A 16,905-nucleotide genomic window follows, 5' to 3' on the forward strand; every position below is an offset into this window, starting at 1 on the left:
TACAATTTATTTAATTATAAGTTATAAAGTTTAATTTCTAGTAATGGCTATGTTTAACAAGCAGCTTACAAAATTCCTACAAATTTAACAATCAGCTCTGTGGGCCAGTGTGAGCCACTCCTAGGAAACTGTCCTGGAACCTATCCTATGGCTTACAGAATACTCTCAGGAAATAAAGAATTTCCTACCAGCTGAGGAAATGGCAAACTTGAGGCTCTCAGACAGAGGAGACTCTTATATAGGCTACCTCATGGAAGCAAATTCGATGGCCATTGTTTCTCAGCTCATTGAATGAGATGATACAGGCAATTACATAATTCTGATACGTACAAGTAAATTACAACTGCAGAGGATTTACAAGTTAACTCTTAAACCAGAACTGCTCTGGTTTTATTAATACATAACAAGGATGGCCTGACCTGTGGTGGTGCAGTGGATACAGCATCGACCTGGAACACTGAGGTCGCCGGTTCAAATCCCTGGGCTTGCCTGGTCAAGGCACATACAAGGAGCAACTACTACGAGTTGACACTTCCTGTTTCTCCCCCCTCTTTCCTTCTCTCTATCTCTCTCCCCCCCTCTCTAAAAATTAATAAATAAAGAAAAAAAAATTTTTTTTAATAATTTTTTTTGTATTTTTCTGAAGCTGGAAACGGGGAGAGACAGTCAGACAGACTCCTGCATGCTTCCGACCAGGATCCACCCAGCACGCCCACCAGGGGGCGACGCTCTGCCCACCAGGGGGCGATGCTCTGCCCCTCCGGGGCTTCGCTCTGCCGCGACCAGAGCCACTCTAGCACCTGGGGCAGAGGCCAAGGAGCCATCCCCAGCACCCGGGCCATCCTCGCTCCAATGGAGCCCTGGCTGCGGGAGGGGAAGAGAGAGACAGAGAGGAAGGGGGGGGGGTGGAGAAGCAAATGGGCACCTCTCCTATGAGCCCTGGCCGGGAATCGAACCCGGGTCCCCCGCAAGCCAGGCCGACGCTCCACTGCTGAGCCAACCGGCCAGGGCCAAGAAAAATTTTTTTTAAAAAAGAAAAGAATTTGATTAAAAAAATACATAACTGGCCTGACCTGTGGTGGCGCAGTGGATAAAGCGTCGACCTGGAAATGCTGAGGTCGCCGGTTCAAAACCCTGGGCTTGCCTGGTCAAGGCACATATGGGAGTTGATGCTTCCTGCTCCTCCCCCTCTTCTCTCTCTCTGTCTCTCCTCTCTCTCTCTCTCTCTCTCTCTCTCTCTCTGTCTCTCCCTCTCTAAAATGAATAAATTAAAAAAAAAATTAAAACTTAAAAAAAAAATACATAACAAGGATGACTTTGCATATTAACACCTTTTATATACTGTGTACACAAAACAAAATATCAAATGAGTTATCTTGAATCAGAAAATCTCAACACAATTTGAGGTCAAATCTGCACGTTAGAGGGAGACTTTGACCATAAGGACAGAGTATGAAAACACCACTAACATCCTGCTGAGCCACCTCCCATCCCAAAAACCAGTGGAGAGGGGTCCACTTTGCCCTCCAAAGGAAAAAAAAACAAATAAACCAAAAATACCCACAAAAACATAATCACCCTGTTTAATTCTAACCCCTAAAATATGTAAACCTTGAGCCTCTCCTTTAGGTCACTGACTCCCTAACAAAAACATCTCATTCTCTAATTTTTATAATGTTGATATCTGAAGATATTAATCAACATTGTAAATATTAACATCTTGCAAGAAAATGACTTTTTCTGTCACGAACACACAGACAGTAAACTCCATTATTTGATAATTCTTTTACTTTAAATATTTCTGGCATTTTTTATTTGATGAGCCTATCTTTCTAAGGCCTAGCCTCCCTTGCAAACCTTTTTTTTTTTTTTTTTTTTTTTTTTTTTTTTTTACAGAGGCAGAGATAGACAGGGACAGACAGACAGGAACAGAGAGAGATGAGAAGCATCAATCATCAGTTTCTCGTTGCGCATTGCGACTTCTTAGTTGTTCATTGATTGCTTTCTCACATGTGCCTTGACCTGCCTTGACCGTGGGCCTTCAGCAGACCGAGTAACCCCTTGCTGGAGCCAGCGACCTTGGGTCCAAGCTGGCGAGATCTTTGCTCAAGCCAGCTGAGCCCGCGCGCGACCTCAGAGTCTCGAACCTGGGTACTTCCGCATCCCAGTCCGACGCTCTATCCACTGCGCCACCGCCTGGTCAGGCGCAAACCTTTTTATAAGTCCTTTTCTTTTCTCTGAGTCTTCCTTTGACAGCAACTTGCTTATTTGTCCCTGTTTTTGGTTTTTTGTTTGGGTTTTTTTTTGGTCCTACATAACTATCTAGTTTCTGCTCCTAGTCATGGCCACGTGACTCCTGTCAGACCAAACTTCTTACAGATAATGACTATAAACTCCACATAAAATATAAAAATAACTATCAGAAGACATTGGAGAGCAACCAAAAACAGAGATGCAGGAAGGGAGTCAATATCTGGGAGAAGAAAAAAGCACTGGGTGAATTTCCTATTTTTTATGGCTCTTGGCCTGAGGGGAAAACCTCAAATTACCCTATGCAAGGCAATTAAAAGCCAGAGAGAAAACCCAAAGTCTTACTGGCTTGAAGAATCAGAGGACAAAGTTTACAGAAAACACAACTGCTGGAAAGTAAAGAGGGAAGTCCTAAAACATAGAGTCAGAAAGGAGGAGCCCAAACCACGTGTATAAATTTTGCCCAAATCTCTCAAGAAGCAACCAATTAATGCATAACTAAGTGAAACAGCAAATTTGGGGTTTTTTGTTGTTTTTTTACAGAGACACAGAGAGAGGGATAGATAGCAATACAGACAGAAACAGAGAGAGATGAGAAGCATCAATTATCAGTTTTTCGTTGCGACACCTTAGTTATTCATTGATTGCTTTCTCATACGTGCCTTGACCGTGGGCCTTCAGCAGACTGAGTAACCCCTTGCTCAAGCCAGCGACCTTGGGTCCAAGCTGGTGAGCTTTGCTCAAACCAGGTGAGCCTGCACTCAAGTTGGCGACCTTGGGGTCTTGAACCTGGGTCCTCCGCATCCTAGTCCAATGCTTTATCCACTGCACCACCACCTGGTCAGGCGAAACAGCAAATTGATGTTTCTCCCCCTCTCTCTTTCTCTCTCTCTCTCGCGTGCGCACGCGCTCCTCTCCCTTCTTCTTGCTCTCCCTAAAATCAATCAATCAATAATATTATTCAGGGATACATAGCACAATTGAAAATTGCTATAATGTATCATTCACAATGTCTAGCATACAGTTCAAAATTATGTAACATTCCAAAAAACAGGCAACTATTACCTATATACTCAAGGGAAAAAAAAGTCAATGAAGATCAACCCTGAAATAATTAATGTATTGGAATTAGCAAAGTTATAAAGCAATTATTATATTTAAGCTCAACAATATGAAGAAAAATATGCTTGTAATAAATGAAAAAAATAGAACATATCTGCAGGTAACTAGAAACTATAAAAAAAACTAAATAGAAATTTTAGAACTGAGGCCTTGGCCGATTGGCTCAGCAGTGGATCATTAGCCCAGCATGTGAAAGTCCCGGGTTCAATTCTTGGTCAGGGCACACAGGAGAAGTGACCATCTGCTTCTCCAACTCTTTCCTTTCTCTCTCCCTTTCTTTCTTTCTCTCTCTCTCTCTCCCCCTCCCACAGCAAAGGTTCAAGTGGTTTGAGCAAGTTGGCCCCGGGTGCTGAGGATGGCTTCATGGCCTTGCCTCAGGTGCTAAAATAGCTTGGTTGCTGAGCAATGGAGCAGCAGCCCTAGATGGGCAGAGCATCACCCAACAGGGGACTTGCCAGGTGGATCCTGGTCAGGGTGCCTGTAGGAGCCTGTCTGTATGTCTCCCTGCCTCTCACTTAATAAAAAAAAAATCTTGGAACTAAAAAAGATATCTGAAATGTTAGAAAAAAATCACTGGATGGGTTAACAACAGAATGAAAATGACTGAAGAGTCAGTGAGTTTTAAAATAGATTAAAGGATTAATTATCTAATCTGAAGAGCAGAGAAAAAGAGATTTTAAAATTAACAGAGCTTAGGCCCTGGCCAGTTGGCTCAGTGGTAGAGTGTCAGCCTGGCGTGCAGGAGTCCTGGGTTCGATTTCCAGCCAGGGCACACAGGAGAGGCGCCCATCTGCTTCTCCACCCCTCCCCCTCTCCTTCCCCTCTGTCTCTCTCTTCCCCTCCCTCAGCCAGGGCTCCATTGGAGCAAAGTTGGCCCAGGCGCTGGGGGTGGCTCTATGGTCTCTGCCTCAGGCGCTAGAATGACTCTGGTTGCAACAGAGCGACGCCCCAGATGGGCAGAGCATCACCCCCCGGTGGGCATGCCGGGTGGATCCCGGTCGGGCGCATGCGGGAGTCTGTCTGACTGCCTCCCTATTTCCAACTTCAGAAAAATACAATAAATAAATAAATAAATAATAAAATAAAATTAACAGAGCTTGCCTGACCTGTGGTGGCACAGTGGATAAAGCATCAACCTGGAATGCTGAGGTCACTGGTTAAAAATCCTGGGCTTGCCTGGTCAAGGCACATATGACAAGCAACTACTATGAGCTGATGCTTCCTGCTCCTTCCCCCCTTTCTCTATTCCTACTCTCTCTAAAATCAATAAATAAAGTCTTTTTAAAAAAATTGACAGAGCTTCAGGAACCTATGGAACAATATAAAAAGGACAACATATGCAAAATTGGAGTCCCAGGAAGAAAAGAGGAATAAAATTAAACAGATAAAATATCTGCAGCAATAATGGCCAAATATTTCTCAAAATTGCTATGCCTGAATCCAGATTGCTAGATCAATGAAAGCAAGGAATCTTGAGTGAAAACTTTCTTTAGTAGTCCACACAGCAAGTAACACTCTGCCTAGTAGACTCTCAAATAACACCTGTTTATACATTCAGCATCCAGAAAAATTATTTGAGTGCATATTGCATGTAAAGCACAAGAAAGGTACAAGAGACATGGTGCTGCCTTAGTTACAGCCACTGTTCTGAGTGAAGGAACAAAGGTCTGAAAAAGATACGATGACGAAGCCCTATCGCTTCTTTTTGAGGAAAGGTTTTCAATGGTTTCTGTTTGGTTTTTTTTTACTATGTACTTGTGAAGCAATTTGTCACAACTTGATTTGATTTTACTGGCTGATAATGAGCCCTGCTGAAGGAGACTGGAACGCTGTGAGTCCCGAGTGAGAAGAGACCTCACATCCGCAGCCCATGGCTACAACGGGTGGGACCTTTCCAGAGCCCTCCAAACAGTCCTCTTCCCTAATTTTGTTCGTTTTAGGACAAATGGGGTGGGGGAGCCTCTTCTACACAATTTTCACTATTTTTGCTTAAAGTTGCCTTTAGCTTTTTGGCAGAACTTAATGTCCTCTAGATATTTACAGATGATTAACCATGACATATTTGGATACTTTAGTAAAATATGGGGAAAACATCTGAGAAAGGCCATTTCTCTACTTTGGGGAGAACAAACAGAGGTATGCCTACCTCTCCAGAACCCAAACAACGTTAGATCAAAAGGAGTAAGCGTGGCATGTGTGTGCATTTCTGACTCCCTTGTCTCTCTTACACACACACGCACACACCACACACACTGCTAACACTTCTTCTCCGTGTGTGAAACCTGAAGCACTTCCTCCAGTCTGTTTTATAAACTCTCCACTGACACTCAGTGGCCCTGAGAACCAGCCTGTCCACACATAAATTCAGCACAGCACCCCCACAGAGATGGACTGGTCTCATAGGCCCATTTCAAGTAGTACTACGGATATAAAGACATGGTTTTAGGCACAAAAGCCCAAACTGGATGCCTGGAATCACAAACGTAGTAAATCCCCTAGAACTGAGCTGCTGGAAATATCTTGCTTCTGTTATAAAATAGAATTCCCCCATAAAGATATAAGCAGAAATTGGATTCTAGGATGTTTGCAGGAGCCCCAGTCCGGAAAGTGGCTTTTATGAGTTTGGTTACAGATCTGTCATCGGCTCTTCAAGTGATTACAGTCAGTATCTCAGTCTCTTGGTGCCTGTTTCCTTGGTCAGCTGGGGGAAACACTCTTTGTTATCCACTTCACAGCTGTGCTGCATCCATCACAATCACAATAGCTGTTGTTTATTAAGTTACTACTACCATCTGGCACTGTGACAAGCTCTCTAGTTGCATTATGTCTAACCCTAACAATCATCCTGGAGGTGGGTGTTATTAAATTTACAGGTGATGATACTGAACCTCAGAGACGGTTAGCAACTTGGAAAAAGTCTCACCAACCAGTAGCGGGGTCAGAATCCTGTAGGATGCCTCTCACTACATGATGCCAGTTGCCTTTGATTCATTAAGCACAGTTGATACCTAAAGAACACTCGAGGTACGTATAGACCCAGGAAAGAAAAGAAGACAGCCTAGGAACTGCATTGGAGGAGTGTGAACCTAGATGAAACACAGGATCTGGTCTAAATCGACTACAGACTATAAACAAAACCCAGAGTAAAAGTTACAGGTTGAACTTTTAAGGATTATGCATAACAGACAAAGTGAGAGAGCATTGGAACACTTGGGGTCTGTCCTGGAAATCACGGGAGACTCTGAGTGTGTCTGTGTGTATGCCTCCTAACCTGGATAATAAGTCAAGACTCCTACACACACGCCCCACAAGGTATAAAGGGTTGTGTATCCCCCAACACATCACTTTTGATGCAACTTGAAAATAAGTCTCTGACATTTGCAAATCAGAAACCTTAGGAAAGTGCGGTTTAACAAGATGATGGTTGTTGACGGGTACGTGGGAGCTCACTGTATCAATCTCTCTCTATTTTTTCAGGCTTAAAATTTTTCATAATCAGAGTTTCAAAAGAAAGAAAGGGGATATGGAAAAAAAGAAGAAGAATGGCATCTGCCTGGGATGGGAGAAGAGGGATGTCTAAAAACAAGGAAGAGATTCTGATACAATAAATGAATGATGAGGAAGCTTCTTCCCCTGTTGGACAGCAGTTGTAGGATTTTAAGAGGAAAAAAACCTCAGGGAAGAGAGAGAAAGATCCACCGGTTCAAACCTGAGAGTGTTCTTATAAAAGTAGTGGTTTCTGAATGACCAAGAAAAGCCTTGGTCTTGGAAGATACAGTGGCCCAACATGGAAGAGCTACAAGGGGCTTTATAAGGAGCTCATGACCAAAGGCCAGGCATGTAGCAGAGAAGTGTTTCCAGTGAACTTAACTGCATCCCAGCACAAAGTTTTAAAATGTTAATAGACTATATTAAAATATATATCAAAATATGTCTACACTGATGCCTCTGTGAGGTAGCTACCAGGGCCCACATAGTTCTGTCTTTTGACCTAGCTGACGCTGTTGTTTGCTGCCACTGGCATGAAATGGCCAATGGCAGCTGTTACAGCTGTTCTTTCATTCAGCTGTGACTTGTAAACTAGTGGTTCTCCATCCTTTTCAAAGTAAGGCACTTTACCAGTGCTTATTTCATTTTACAAAACTTGTTCTTTTTTCCCCCAAAGAAAGACAAGCTTTACGACATATTTATGGCACTAACTGCCAATGTTAAAAAAGAAAGGTCTCAGATCAATAACCTCAGCTTCCACCTTATGAAACTAGAGAACAAAGAGCAAATAAAACCAAAAGAGAATATAGGAAATAATAAAGATCAAAGGGGAAATCAATGAAACGGAAAGCAGAAAATCAATATATAGAATCAATAAAACCAAAGTGGTCTTTGGGAATATCAATAAAATTAGTAACTCTCTAGCCAGACTAATCAGGAAAAAAAAGAGAAGACACAAACTATCAATATCAGGAATAAGAGGAATGCCATCACTACAGGTTCTACAGATATTAACAGGACAAGAGAATATTATGAAAAACACTATTCCTGTAAATTTGACAACTTAGATAAAATGGATGATTCCAAGATACAAACTACCAACGCTTATCCAAGAAGAAATAAATCACTTGAATAGACCTATATCTATTAAAGACATGAAAGCTATGGTCTAAACCTATAGTACAGATAGCTTTACTAGTGAATTCTACCAAAATCTTAAAGGAAAAAATAATAGCAAGTCTACAAAGTCTTTCAGAAATATGAAGAGTGAACATTTTGTAACTCATTCTGAACCAGCACTTCTCTGATACCAAGCCAAAAACATTCTAAGAAAAGAAGCTACAGACCAATATCCATCATGAGCATAGATACAAAAATTCTAAATAAATTTTAACAAATAGAATATAACAATTACTTTTTAAAATAATACATGACCAAGTATGGTATTATTCCAAGAATGCAGCATTGGTTTAACATTCAAAAATCAATGTAAGTCAATATGTTAACAAACTTACATGAAAAACCAGGTGAACATCTCAATAAATGCAGAAAGAGCATTTGAAAAAAATCCAACACCTTTTCATGATAAAAAAATAAAATAAAACATTCAACAAAGTAGGAATAAAAGGGAACGTTCTCAACCTGATAAAGGGCACCTATAACAAACCTACAGCTAACACCTTACTTAATGGTTAAAGACTGAATGCTTCCCCATGTGATCAGGAACAATACAAGGATGTTCCTTCTCATTTCTTTTTTTTTTTAAAGATTTTATTTATTCATTTTAGGAAGGAGAGAGAGATAAAAAGATAGAGATAGATAGAGAGAGAGAAAGAGAGAGAGAAGGGGGGAGGAGCAGGAAGCATCAACTCCCACATGCGCCTTGACCAGGCAAGCCCAGAGTCTCAAACCAGCGACCTCAGCATTCCAGGTCGATGTTTTATCCACTGCGCCACCACAGGTCAGGCCCCTCTCATTTCTTCTGTTCAGTATTGTACGAGAGGTTCTAGTCACACAAGAAAAGGAAATAAAAGGCATCCAGATTGGAAAAGAAACATACCACTGTCTTTATTCACAGACAATATAAATATCTAAGCAGAAATTGCAATGGAATCTGCTAAAATGCTGCTAGTTTAGTAAGTCTGCAGAATACTAGGTCAATATAACACATCAATTGTATTTCTGCAACAGAAAATCAGAAATTGAAATTTAAAAAAACTGCTACTTACAATAAAAAATATAAAACAGTAGGAATAAATCACATAAAAATGATATTAAAAGCAGATATACTCTAAACCAGTGGTTTTCAGCTGCCGGTCCACAGACAGGCACCTGAAACCGCTGCTCTCAACCTCAAGATATTGCCTTCAGAAATTAAAGGTGACAAAAAGAGGGGAGGCTTTCAGGTCAGAAAACTCAATATTACTAAGAAGTCCATTCTGCTCTCCAAACTGTTCCATAGATTCAGCACAATCCTAATGAAAATCCCAGTGGAGCTTTCTGTAGAAAATGACAAGGTGAATTTTAAATTTATCTGAACAAAGAACTTGAAATACCCAAAACAACTTTGTAAAAGAACAAAGTTGGGGAACTCACTTCAAGATTTATTTAAAGGCTACAGGAATCAAAACAGTGTGGTTGGGTGTAAATAAGGCAAATAGGAAATGGAGCAGAATAGAGACCCAGAAATAGACCCAATACATACATGGCAACTAATTTTTAAGAGAGGTGCCAAGGCGATCCAGTTGTCTTTTTATCATACAGTGCTAAAACAATCGAAAAGCCCTAAGAGTAGATCACTAGGGCTGAACCATCCTCTGGGTACAAGAACCAACAGTTGAATGCAGTGCTAAGGTTCTCTTTCTCTGGGGAGCTATAGGAAGGCTCTGGTCCAGCGCCCTGACCCAACCCTTTCGCACTGCATTACAGGTGCAAGACAGGACCACCCCTCCCTGTGGACCAAACCTGACACATCTTCTTGAGGCCAACCGGCCACCCAGTGTTTCTGGGCTACGGTGCTCAGTGGGTGAATGGATGCAGCCAAGCAAGAGAAGTGTTTGCTGTTTCTGAGCAGAGTTAAAGTGGTTCTGCTCAACAAATTCATAAAAGTAGCTGTGTTCTCCATAGAGGGACCCATGGGAAAGCAGCGGGAATGCTGGTCAATGGTGGAAAGAAAGGCTGGCATCAGACAGTAAGAAGCATACAAAAGGTGGTCCAAAGGTGGTTGCTTTCATCAGACCTAGCCTTCCTGCCAGCTAGCTGTGGGCCACATAGGCCCCAAGCCCTGCTCTCTGATGTTAGGACCCATGGAGCATCTGCCTCGCACCCTGAGTGGCCTCACCATTCCTTGTGAAATTTGCTCCTGGTGGCCTCACACCTGTGAGGCACTGGAAATCTGAACAAGGGGTTGGCTCTCCAACTGCAGCCCCCCACTGAGTACGACCTTAGGATGAGGACAGCTGACTCCGGACCTGGACCCAAATGCTGCTGCCTCCACCAAAAGAGCTGGGAATGTTTCTGGCGTTGGTCACACACTCCCCAGAGCCAGCCTCTGCTCAACTGCTGACTCCTCAGCCAACCCTCTCCGTCAGGGAACAAGATCAAAGTGAGTCCAATGTACTTCTCTCCCTCAAAACACACAGAAGCCCTGAAGGTCCCTTGACACGAAACGAGGAGACCATAGGAGCCTTGGAGAGGAACATCCTAGACTTCTGGGCCTCTTCCCGCATGAGGTACTTCAGCTTGAACACATTCTTTTTGTTAATAACAGATTTGAGAGAAACCAAAAGGGTATAAAGGAGAATGAGTCCCCTCCTCCCCACACCCAGCTGCACTCCTTAAGCACAATTTACAGTTTCTGGCAAGCCTTTATAGAAATCTTCTATCCAAGTATATTCTGTTGAATGTATTTGTAAGAACTTTATTTATAAATAATTAACTTCATAATAACTAGTGTACAAAGCACATCTTATTTACACTTAAATTGGAAGACAAAAAACTAAAACTAAAAATTATAAAAGTGGCTCCAGCCAGGTAGCTCAGTTGGTTAGAGCATTGTCCCAATAAGCCAAGGTTGAAGGTTTGATCCCCAGTCAGGACACATACAAGAATCAACCAATGAATGCATAAATAAGAGGAACAACTAATCGATGTTTCTCGCTCTCAAAATAAATTAAACAAGATAAAAGAGGATGCTCAATCTTTGTAGGGTACAGTTTTTGGAATGACCACCAGGTGGCAGAGTTACCAGTAGTATTCCCCAAAACATTAACTGGAAAGTTACAAGAAGGGAAAAGTACCTGGCTGGAAATGAGATGGCGAGATGACTCCCTAAAAAGAGATTATTTGGACCTTTGGGCCAATATTTTGTCTACTTAGAGTTGAGGGGAGGAAGTAAAGGGAGTTGCCGAAAAAATGTTAAATCCTCAGAGCATAGATTCCCATTCAGTTGGGTACCCTTTGGTGTCTAGAGGAGCTCTGCGCAGTGCTGGTAAACTTCACAACGGAGGTGTAAAAATGGCTGAGCAGCCACTCCTCCCACAGCTGCGAGGCTGCTTTTGGAAGCCAGAGCCATCTCTCTTGTCCCCAGTGGGGAGACCTGAAAGAGGGGTAAACGGACAAGGAGGACACATGCAAGAAGGGTGTTCAGCCACGGCCATCCTTGTTTAGAAAAGACCAATGCAGTTCTGCTGGAGGAACTCTTCCTACTTAACCTAACTTCGGAGTCTCTTACTCAGCTCCAGTTCCAGGTCCTCGCATACGCTGCCCTACCAGGCCTAACCTGGGAACCGTCTAGAGCTGCTGACCTAGAAAACATTTACCCTCCATGCTGGCGAGCAGGGGTGGGGCGTCTGACATCATGACTTTCAGGCGTCCACCCCGGGGCGGTTACCCTGCTCCTCCTCCAGGGGCTGAGCGCAAGGCTGCTGGCAGCTCGGCCCGGTCCCCTGGAGCTGACACCTCGCGCAGGCCTCTGGGAGCCGCCCAGGCAGCCTCCCCCATGTCTTCTCAGATCAACCAACATCCGCCCCGGCAGCAAGGGGGATGTCGCAGCGGTTACAACACAGACTTATGCAAGGAGAGGACAATGACCTTGTTTCCAGAATGAGCAAACCTCTTCCCTGGGAGGGCACAGCTGAAGAGTGTCAAAAGGAAAGGAGAATCTTTGCCACAAGCCCCAACTGGTGTTTGTCTAGCGCAGCGGTTTTCAACTAGTGTGCTACAAGAGGCGCTGACCTCTTTTCCCTTTTATGGTCACATAAAAAAATGATAGCAGCCAACACCACCATAGCCATCCAGTGTGAATGAATCAAAATTGTACCTATTTTCTTTTTTTTGTAAGATTGTAAAAAATATATTTTTGGGGGGTGTACTGCAGAATTTTAGTAATTAGTGTATGTGTGCCATGAGACCAAAGGGGCTGGGAATCACTGGGCGCAGCTGTTCCTGGAACCACATCCTGTTTCTGGCCCTGGGTCCAGGGAAGGGTTCAGAGAGGGTTTAGAACAGTGTTTCCCAACCTTTTTTGTGCCATGCCCCACCTTAACCTTTCTAAAATTTTTATGTCCCCCCCTATGTAACATACATAATTTTTAACATTAAAAAATTGATTTGTTCACTTAATAAACATAAATGATAGGTTCTAGGAAGAAATCACTATGAAATTGTTAACAAAACACAGTAAGTAAAATTTCAAAACATATAATGAAAAACAGAAATTTAAATTCCAAATAATTTTAATACAGATTTTTCTATATTAATTTATTATTTTAATTTAGTGTGATCCTTGCGCTTGATGCTTGCTGCACAGAGATTTTATATTAGGTTCCAATTTGGTTAGCTTTAGTCTCAAGTCTCCACGTTGTGTTATATCCAGCCGATTTCTTTTTTTTACCAGTAAATCATTTACAGCACTAAATCCACATTCAGCTAAAAATGAAGATGGAAACGGTAGCAATAGTTTTCTTGCACATTTGGTTGAATTTGGGAATTTGATTTCTGTTTCCTCACAAAGCCATGCCATCCCTCCTTTGATATTAAATAAAGCTTTAACTGACTCATCATTTTGCAATTCTGCGAGTTCTTCTTGATACTGCATATTTGATATATCAGACAAATCCACTAACATTGGCTGCATCATCCATGTTGGGAAATCAATTTGTTTTAAATCAGAAAATCTTTCTTTTCAATCAGCCAATAGAATATTCAAATGATTGACAATAACAAGTAAAGCGGTATCACTTACTTCACATTTTTGGAGCCAATGAAACTTTTTAAAGTTTTTGTTGTTAATATGTTTCTGACATAACTCAATATTGGTAATGAAACCAAATATCTTTGCTTTTGCATCGACAAGAGTTTTATTTGTTCCTTGAAGTTGCTTATTTAATTATTTAGTTTTTCAAAGATATCAGCTAAATAACTCACAAATGCTTTACCATCTATTGTTAACAGATACTTCATTTCAGGTTTGTCACTTAAAAAATCACTAAGAGTATCAAACAGTTCCATAAATCTTTTCAAACAGTTTCCTTTAGATAGCCATCTTACTTCAGTATGAAGTAAAAGTCTCACATGGTCTTCATTTTGTTCTTCACAAAATAGCTTGAAAAGACACTCACATTTGGCACTAGCTTTAATAGCATTAACACACTTTATTACTGTATGTAATACTTCATTCAGAACAGGCGAGATGTTTTTAGCTACCAAGTTTTCCCTATGAATAACACAATGCACAAGAATCATTTCTGGATTCACATCTTTCATCAATTTTAAGCAGCCATTTTTCTTGCCCATCATATTGGGAGCACCATCTGCAGCACAAGATATTATATTTTTCATTGGTATATCATTGACATCTAAGTAGTTTTTTAGCTTATTATATATATCTTTGGAGGTAGTGGTGCTTTCTAATCTTTTACAGAACAACATTTCTTCAGCAAAATGTCCTTTATCAATATATCTTACGTAAGTTATCAATACTGCCTCACTGTCTCTCAAAGTTGATTCATCCATTTGCAAGGAGAATTTTCTTGTTTTCAGCTTTTCAATAAGTTATTTTTCAATATCCTCACTCATTTCATCTATTCTTCTGCTAACAGTATTGTCACTGAGTGGCATAGCTTTTACATCTTTGTCATCTTTTTCAAGAACCGTTTTAAGAAATGCTGATATTGATGGTTTTATTAAATTCTCTCCTATAGTGTGATTTTCTCCAGTTTTAGCGATGAATAAAGAAATTTGATAACTAGCCTCAAGAACACGATTATTAGTTGAAGTATGAGCAGTAAATAGAGACTTTAATGTTGTTCTTTTTTCAAAATTTTTCTTTAAAGTTTTAAAGTAACTCAAATCTGAATATGAGCACTATGTTTCGCCTTCAAATGCGCCTCAAGACAACCTCGTTTCATTGATTCGTTGGTCAAGCATTGCTGGCATAAAAGACAAAAAGGAATCCGCTCATCGTGAACAGCGGGTATGAACCCAAATTTTAAATATTCCTGCGAATATTGACGAGTTTTTTTCTTGCTTGCACCACTCATTTTACTATGGGCTATAAGAAATAAAAATAAGATCAATTAAAAAATAATATTAAAATATGTGTTAAAATATATTCAATGTGACATAGAGTAAACGTATACTAAAAATTCATATTTATTTAAATGTATATAACACATTTACTACACTACCACTGCAAATCAAAAGGTATCTATATTTTTTCCACTTGACAAAATTTTCTGGAAAGTTATGCTTCTAAAATTAAAATTGTCGTGCATGCACTATTATAGCCCCAATAATATTTATAAAATATTATTGCTTTCTAGCCCCGATGCAAGAAGTACTTAATAAAGAGTTTAATATTGATAAAAATAAAATCAAATACTTACCAATTATATCTATACAATATATATATGTATATTTATTAAATCAACGAGCTTTTACAACAGTTTTGACTGACACTTATTTCAAATTAACACCAACTGAATGATGTGAAACACTACAGAAGTTGCGATGGGCCAATTAGGTGAGAATAACTGCGTTGTTTAGCGAGTTTTTAAAACATCCGGGGTTCCCCTCGGCAGACGGCACGCTCCGCGGTGAACCCAGGACGAAGTTTACTTGAGCACGCCAATCACCCAGTTGATATTTTGGTCTTGTCAAATGAAATTATACTTAATAATTATTTACCGCACTTATTTAAGAATTGCATTTTTTGTTAAATTTGGCACCGATATCTAGCATTGCATTTAAATGGCCTGGGGCGAAAGAGTTAAAGTCCTGTCGAGTCCATTTTCAAATTGCCCCCCTTAACTATCGAATTGCCCCCCTGTGGGGCGTGGGCCCCACGGTGGGAAACACCGGTTTAGAACCACGGCACACTGGGGCCTTTCCTAGGGGAAACTTGACTCTGCATGACAATGTCAAGCCTGCATGGGGGGGAGGTGGGTAAGGAAAGGGGAGGAGGCAGGAATAAAGCTGAACATTTCAAGGACAGTGCTATTGATATTTAAATACTAGTCCAGTCTTGCAGTTTCCATGAATTCTGACAGGCAGATTCAGGTGACCTTTTTATGTAATTTGAATGACCTCATCTGTTGAACTGGTACATTCTACATAGGCCACACAAAGCAACAGTAATTATTAAGTTGCTCTACACCTTAAATGCTGTATACATAATATGCCACACCTGTGGTGCCAAACACATAATAAAAATGCCAGTTATTATTAAACCATAAGTAGTATTCACATCCCAATATGACCATGTATTATGTTTGATGTTTAAACCTAATATACAAACCAAATGCTTCATCTGAAAATAAAGAGAGATAAAATAATGTTTATATAGGGACCTATACTAATTTACCATGACTGGTATAATAACTGTGCTTTGATGTGGCCAACACTATAAGAGGTGCAGAATCTCAAAATGCTAAGCAGACTACAGCCCTCATTATCTCAGAGGAAATGCTCTTCCCGAGGGGTCAGACTGAGTACAGTGGAGGAGCCATGTGCTCCATCCCCTCTAATCTGGTGTGTCCACCTCACAGAGGCCAGGTTGATGATGGGTCTCCCCTCAGGGCACTGAAGTCACTGTTTGGTGACTCCAGTAAAATCCTGGACCCACTAGGTCCTAACTAAGTCAAAGAGCTTCCCAACCCTGAGAAGCCTCGCTGTCTATGCAAGTTCTACTTCATTAGGCCACTCAGATGACAAGAGTTTCCCAAGTCCAGGACACGCGTCACCAGTCAAAATGTATCTTTTTATTTTTTTTTATTTTTTATTTTTTTTGTATTTTTCCGAAGCTGGAAAGGGGGAGAGACAGTCAGACAGACTCCCGCAGGCGCCCAACTGGGATCCACCCGGCACGCCCACCAGGGGCGAAGCTCTGCCCACCAGGGGGCGATGCTCTGCCCCTCTGGGGGTCGCTCTGTCTCGACCAGAGCCATTCTAGCGCCTGGGGCAGAGGCCAAGGAGCCATCCGCAGCCCCCGGGCCATCCTTGCTCCAATGGAGCCTCGCTGTGGGAGGGGAAGAGAGAGACAGAGAGGAAGGAGAGGGGGAGGGGTGGAGAAGCAGATGGGCGCTTCTCCTGTGTGCCCTGGCTGGGAATCGAACCCGGGACTTCCGCACGCGAGGCCAACGCTCTACCACTGAGCCAACCGGCCAGGGCTCAAGATGTATCTTGAGATCCCCAGGTTTATAGCTTGGCTAGAAAAGGAGCAACCACTGGGGTTGCAAGGATGGGAAGGACAAGGGGTCAGCCCTCCCCCAACACACACACACACAGAATCTAACACCTGCTTGCCACTCGCCCCCTCCAGTTTAATTATGCTTTGGGCAGGTAAGTCAGAGAGGAAATATGTGGTTATGTTTGGTTTTGCCATGTGTCTGGCATCCTAATGACAATGACTCCTCCCTCTACATAATCCTTCTTCTAGAAACTCGAACTTCAAAGCCCTCCTCATCTGTACCCGGGGCTGTTTCCCTTCCAAAAAGCCAGTAAGGAAACTGTGGATGTAGATACACAAAAATAAAAGACTTCCTG

General features: G+C 41.6%; 1 non-coding gene across 1 annotated transcript; it reads right to left on the reverse strand.

Annotated features, from left to right (window-relative positions):
- Nucleotides 1–16,454: 16,454 nt before the first annotated feature.
- On the reverse strand, nt 16,455–16,530 carry TRNAA-CGC (transfer RNA alanine (anticodon CGC)). The gene has a single exon. It is a non-coding gene; the product is annotated as a tRNA-Ala (tRNA).
- Between the last annotated feature and the right edge of the window lie 375 nt (nt 16,531–16,905).

The sequence above is a fragment of the Saccopteryx bilineata genome, chromosome 1, assembly GCF_036850765.1.
Source record: "Saccopteryx bilineata isolate mSacBil1 chromosome 1, mSacBil1_pri_phased_curated, whole genome shotgun sequence".
NCBI lineage: Eukaryota > Metazoa > Chordata > Mammalia > Chiroptera > Emballonuridae > Saccopteryx > Saccopteryx bilineata.